Raw genomic sequence first — 7,032 nt, 5'->3', positions numbered from 1 at the left:
CACGGAACGGGAGCAAGATAGCTTGGAGTGCACGGAGCGGGAGCGGGATAGCTTGGAACGCAAGGAGCTGCCTAATGCCGAGCATATCTTCAATAGTGATGGGGAACTTCTAGTTGAGCCAAGGCCAAGGCATACACGCCCAAACCACATGCCCGATCCACCCCTTACTCGAGCCAAGGCACGTGCCCTTCGCGAACGCATCACCTTGTTCGTCTCCGACATGCTGGACTAACTTCATTCCAAGGACATGAGCCCAGCCCATCTTGGAGCAGCCCATACACGCCACTTAGTGAAGATTTCGGTCCATGATTTTGCTGAAGAAACACATTAGATTATGTCATTTTCCAACAGCTATATTGTGTACTTAAGAGAGCATTAATTACCTAGCTTGCATGCTTATCTAGCTTTGAATGCTAAGAGCTGTTGGAAATGTTTGAGATTGCTATTTGTCCTTGTAAGTTTTCAGAACTCATTACCTAAGAAATCTATTGTCATTTTCGAGCTTAAGCTTGCTGTGTTTGTTGAGTTGTAATCTCCAAACCGTTATCCCCGTTGGTGTGTCCGACGAAGGGCTTCGGTGTGTCCGAGCCAGCTTTCGGTTTGTCCGAAAACCTTTCCTCCTTATTTCCATCTCACCCACTGAATCTTAGCTTGAATTCGAGTGCCTCACAAGGCCGAAATCACCTACTGTGCAAACCGAAATCACCTCACCTTCAGATCGAAATTCAACTCAAAAGTTGCTGTTCATCTTCCTATAATCTTATTGTGTTGTTTGTTGTGCCTTTTTCGGTTTAGAAGTTGCAGAATTCTTGTGTTTGATCAATCAAATTGCTGCTTGTGGACTGTTAATTTGTTGCTCCATCGATAGAAAACTACTCTAGAGACATTTCGGACCATAAACCTGAATAGAAATCGCAGATTGCATCATTTGGTATAATCATCATTCGTGCTCTGTTGTGCATCGCGTTTTGGTTCTATTTTAAGGGCATATAGATTGATTGATAAGTGTTGTGTATTGCACGTTTTGAGTGTTGCTTGGAATCACATTTAGAATTGGTTGTTGTACGTCAATTGTTGCCCAAACTCGCACGTCGTTTGTGGATCTAAATCGCACGTTCTTTCTTGTGGTAAGGGAGCGATGAGTGTAAACAATGTGTCTAATGATGGTGCCGAGGTCGGATCTAGCCAAAACGATATCTTCCGAGCCCTTAAACAGATTATGGATAGGCTAGACAAGATAGAGGAGTCGAGGCCTCAAGTGAGACCGGGTAAGGAGATAGACGCACGAGAACATATTGGCCCCTCAAGGCAAAGGCGGCCTATTGTTCCGGATCCCATAGTGAATCCCGAGAGTGAATATGAGTCACGACCCCGACCTAGAGCGAGAGAATATGTTGATGTGTCGGAACGAGAGGAACCCCCTAGGCGTAGAGCCCCTAGAGCAAGAGCTAGAGCACATGAAGATGAATCGGATTATGATGAGCCGCAAAGGCTTAGAGCCCCTAGACCGAGAGGTAGATTAGAGGATGAGTGTTCGGACCAGGATGAACCACCCATGAGACGAACCTTACCAAGGGCAAGGGTTAGGGAAAACCGTAGGAACAATGACACCGAGTTAGATGAACCAAACCGAGACCAACCTCGTGGCCATTATGGGCAAATGGAGCTCAAGCTTAAACCTCCCCTTTTCTTAGGAAAAGTAGACCCCGAGGCATATCTAGATTGGGAGCGATGGATGGATAACATTTACGATTGTTATTCCTATTCGGAGCGTAGAAAGGTGCAATATGTTACCGCCCAATTAGCCGAGCATGCCTTGGCCTGGTGTGATCGTGAGGTAACCGAGCGGAGATGTGGACATTATGCTCAGGTTGAGACGTGGCGTGAGATGAAGAATCTCATGCGTAAACGTTGCGTCCCTCCGCACTTCCATCGAGACCTTCAAAGAAGGTATAGGCGTCTAGCGCAAGGTACAAGGTCGGTAGAAGAATTCTTCGAAGAGTTCAAACACATTAGGAGCCGACTAGAGTTAGACGAGGACGAGGAAACGGTGATGGCCCAGTTCTTAGATGGACAGCAGGATAAGGTTGCTCGAAACGTTGAGCGACAATCATACCATGACCTCCAAGAGCTCTTACACTTAGCCGTGCAAGTCGAACAACAAGAAAAGCGTAAGAACGCTAGGCTAAGTAAGACGAAGGCATACTCTAGTGGAACTACGACAAACACTAGACCTCCCCCACCCTCTCGACGAGAGAACCATGAGAATAGAACCCCGCAAGACACACGGGACAAAGGAAAATCCCTGGAAACATCCCGAACTAAACCAAACATCGAGGCACCTCAAGACACTAGAGCTAGGGAGATTATTTGCTATAAGTGTCGAGGGCGAGATCACATGGCTCGCGATTGCCCGGATGCTAGGGTCATGATCATTACGGACAAAGGGGAATACGAATCCATGAACGAAGAAGAGGCCGAAGATCTCGAGGAAGAGATCGAATATCCGGATAGCGGCGAATTGCTCGTCACTAGGAGAGTGCTCAGCGCTATGGTCAACCCGGATGAAACGGCCCGGCGGGAGACTATTTTTCACACCCGTTGTACCGTTCAGGGGAAAGTGTGCGGTATGATAATCGATAGTGGATCATGTACAAATGTCGCAAGTGCCTACATGGTCAAGAAGCTCGGTCTAACCACTGAGAAACACCCGCACCCATATAAGCTGCAATGGCTTAACAACAGCGGAGAAATTTAAGTGACCGAGAGGGTCAAGATTCCGTTCAGCATAGGTAGGTACCAAGACAAAGTCCTTTGCGACATTGTACCTATGCAAGCCGGTCATATCCTTTTAGGACGACCATGGCAATTTGATAGAGAGGTGATACATGACGGACGAGTCAACCAATATTCCTTTGTTCATAACAAAAGGAAGGTTGTACTAGCACCTCTTAGTCCATCTCAAGTGCATGAGATGCAGCTCAAACTAGCTAAAGAAAGCGAGTCAAAGAAGGTTAATTTCTATCTCACAGCTAGTCAAGTTGGTAAGGCTATTCGACAAGAACGAAATGTCCTTCTTTTGGTCTTCAAGGACCTCATGAGCATAAGGACCGAAACGTCCCATGATAGCCCTTCTATAAGCCGACTTCTTGAGCAGTTTAAGGATATTTTTCCCGACGAGATACCGGCTGGACTCCCCCCGATACGAGGGATAGAGCACCAAATTGATCTAGTACCCGGTGCACCTTTGCCTAACCGACCAGCCTATAGGATGAACCTCGAGGAAACTAAGGAGTTCGAAAAGCAAATCCAAGAGCTCATGAGCAAAGGTTACATCCGAGAAAGCCTTAGTCCATGTGCTGTTCCGGTACTTTTAGTGCCAAAGAAAGATGGAACTTGGCGCATGTGTGTGGATTGCCGAGCAATAAACAATATAACGGTTAAGTATAGGCATCCCATACCTAGGCTAGACGATATGCTTGATGAATTGCGTGGAGCCACAATCTTTTCGAAGATCGATCTAAAGAGTGGTTATCATCAAGTAAGGATGAGAGAAGGCGACGAATGGAAAACCGCCTTCAAGACCAAGCAAGGTCTTTATGAATGGGGCTTGTTATGCCTTTCGGGCTAACTAATGCCCCGAGCACATTCATGCGGCTCATGAACCATGTCCTGAGAGCCTTCATAGGAAAGTTCGTGGTGGTGTACTTTGATGACATCCTCATTTATAGTAGAAGCGAAGAGGACCATGTTTCCCACCTCGAACAAGTAATGGCCACACTTAGAACAGAAAGCCTATATGCGAACTTGAAGAAATGTTCGTTTTGCACGGACGAAATCGTATTCTTAGGCTTCGTGGTCAGCTCAAAGGGGTTAGAGTCGACGAGGAAAAAATCAAAGCCATTAGAGATTGGCCGACTCCTACCACAATAGGACAAGTGCGTAGTTTTCACGGTTTGGCTAGTTTCTACCGTCGATTTGTGCGAGACTTTAGTAGTCTAGCAGCTCCCCTTACCGCGGTCATAAAGAAGGACGTGACATTTAAATGGGGAGAAGCACAAGAGAAAGCATTTAAAGTTCTAAAGGACAGCCTCACTAGCGCACCCGTCTTGTTCTCTCGAACTTCGACAAAACCTTTGAGATAGAGTGCGACGCATCGGGGATTGGCATAGGAGCTGTCCTAATGCAAGAAAAGAGGCCCGTAGCGTATTTTAGTGAGAAACTCAGCGGGGCCACCCTTAATTATCCCACATATGATAAGGAGTTATACGCTTTGGTAAGAGCTTTAGAGACTTTGCAACATTACTTGTTGGCTAAGGAATTCGTGGTGCATTCGGATCACGAAACATTGAAACACCTTAAGGGGCAGACCACACTTAAGCGAAGACATGCTAAGTGGTTGGAGTTCATCGAGACATTCCCTTACATCATAAAATACAAGAAGGGAAAAGACAATGTCGTAGCCGACGCATTGTCTCGACGACATGTTTTGATATCAGTCATGGAGGTTCGGATGCTAGGATTTGAAATCCTTAAGGAGCAGTGTTCGACCGATCACGATTTCAAATCCATCATAGAAGAATGTAGGAACGGTGCTTATGGACCATTTTACTTACATGATGGATATCTCTTTCGAGATAAGAGGTTATGCATCCCGCAAGGATCAATGCGAGATATGATACTCCGTGAGGCTCATGGTGGTGCCTTAGCTGGCCATTTCGGAGTAGATAAGACGTTGTCCATCGTGCAAGAGCATTTCTTTTGGTCGCACCTTAAGCGAGACGTTAGGAGGTTTTGTTCTAAGTGTGTCGAGTGCCACCGAGCTAAGTCAAAAGTACAACCTCATGGACTTTATATGCCGTTACCAATCCCTACACAGCCATGGATAGACATATCATAGGATTTTGTCCTAGGATTTCCTAAGATCCAACATAAGGACTCCATCTTTGTAGTGGTCGATCGGTTTTCCAAAATGGCTCATTTCATTCCGTGTGCTAAAATGGACGATGCCAAGCACATAGCCGACCTATTCTTTAAGGAGGTCGTAAGACTACACGGTATTCCTAAGACAATAGTGTCCGATCGGGATTCTAAATTTCTCAGCCATTTTCTGGCGGACCTTATGGAAAAGGATCAACACTAAGCTCGTCTTCTCTACTACTTGTCATCCACAGACGGATGGACAAACCGAGACCGTGAATCGTACCTTGTCTACACTCCTGCGCGCCACCATCGGTAAAAATCTAGGCAATTGGGTTGACTGCATTCCACACGTCGAGTTCGCCTATAATCGGGCCTCACACTCCGCGACTAAGCATTCGCCATTTGAGACCGTCTACAGTTTCAACCCAATCACGCCTATGGACCTTATAGCACTACCTAACGATGAGTTAGTAAACTTAGATGGAGAAAAGAAAGCTGAGTTCATCAAGCAACTCCATCAAAAGGTCCGGGAAAATATTGCTCGAAGGACGGAGCAATACATCCGTCAAGCTAACAAAGGCCGGAAAGCAATAACGTTTAAGGAGGGAGACTGGGTTTGGCTACACTTTAGGCCCGAGCGTTTTCCAGATAAACGCAAGTCCAAACTCGCGCCCAGAGGAGACGGTCCTTTCTGAGTTATCGAGCGCATCAATGACAACGCCTACCGACTCGAACTTCCAGGTGAGTATAACGTGTCTAGTTCTTTTAACGTTGTTGATTTACTTCCTTTTGATGCAGGTCATGAATTTTCATGGGCGAAAACTTCTCAAGAGGGAGGGAATGATGAGGACATGGAGACCGGACGCATGGACAAAGAGTTGGAACGCACGGAACGGGAGCAAGATAGCTTGGAGTGCACGGAGCGGGAGCGGGATAGCTTGGAACGCAAGGAGCTGCCTAATGCCGAGCATATCTTCAATAGTGATGGGGAACTTCTAGTTGAGCTAAGGCCAAGGCATACACGCCCAAACCACAGGCCCGATCCACCCCTTACTCGAGCCAAAGCGCGTGCCCTTCGCGAACGCATCACCTTGTTCGTCTCCGACATGCTGGACGAACTTCATTCCAAGGACATGAGCCCAGCCCATCTTGGAGCAGCCCATACACGCCACTTAGTGAAGATTTCAGTCCATGATTTTGCTGAAGAAACACATTAGATTATGTCATTTTCCAACAGCTATATTGTGTACTTAAGAGAGCATTAATTACCTAGCTTGCATGCTTATCTAGCTTTGAATGCTAAGAGCTGTTGGAAATGTTTGAGATTGCTATTTATCCTTGTAAGTTTTCAGAACTCATTACCTAAGAAATCTATTGCCATTTTCGAGCTTAAGCTTGCTGTGTTTGTTGAGTTGTAATCTCCAAACCGTTATCCCCGTTGGTGTGTCCGACGAAGGGCTTCGGTGTGTCTGAGCCAGCTTTCGGTTTGTCCGAAAACCTTTCCTCCTTATTTCCATCTCACCCACTGAATCTTAGCTTGAATTCGAGTGCCTCACAAGGCCGGTGATTGAGCTAACGTTCCCATCCCACTCCATCCAACATCCTTAGCCGAAACACGTGAATTCGAGTGCCAATACTTGTGCTGGTGATTGCGTTGTTCGGGCCAGCTTATATCCACGAGTTCGAGGCTTACATCACATAGTGATGTATGCGGACCAATGAGCTGTCCAGCTAGAGGAGGTTATCTGTATTTCGTTACGTTCACTGATGATTTCAGTCGATACGGTTATGTTTATTTGATGAGACATAAGTCTGAAACACTTGAAATGTTCAAGGCTTTCAGAAACGAAGTACAGAACCAGCTTGCCAAGACGATCAAGAAACTTCGATCCGATCGTGGTGGCGAGTATATGAGCCAAGATTTCACTGACTATGTGGTTGATTGTAGTATTGTATCACAATTAACTCCTCCCGGAACGCCACAGTGGAACGGCGTGTCTGAACGGAGGAACCGAACACTGTTAGACATGGTTCGGTCAATGATGAATCAGACAGATCTTCCAAAGTCCTTTTGGGACTATGCTTTAGAGACCGCTGTGTACCTGCTGA

This window comes from Tarenaya hassleriana, unplaced genomic scaffold (genome assembly GCF_000463585.1).
Source record: "Tarenaya hassleriana unplaced genomic scaffold, ASM46358v1 Cleome170, whole genome shotgun sequence".
NCBI lineage: Eukaryota > Viridiplantae > Streptophyta > Magnoliopsida > Brassicales > Cleomaceae > Tarenaya > Tarenaya hassleriana.
Note: the sequence above shows the minus strand (reverse complement) of the source record.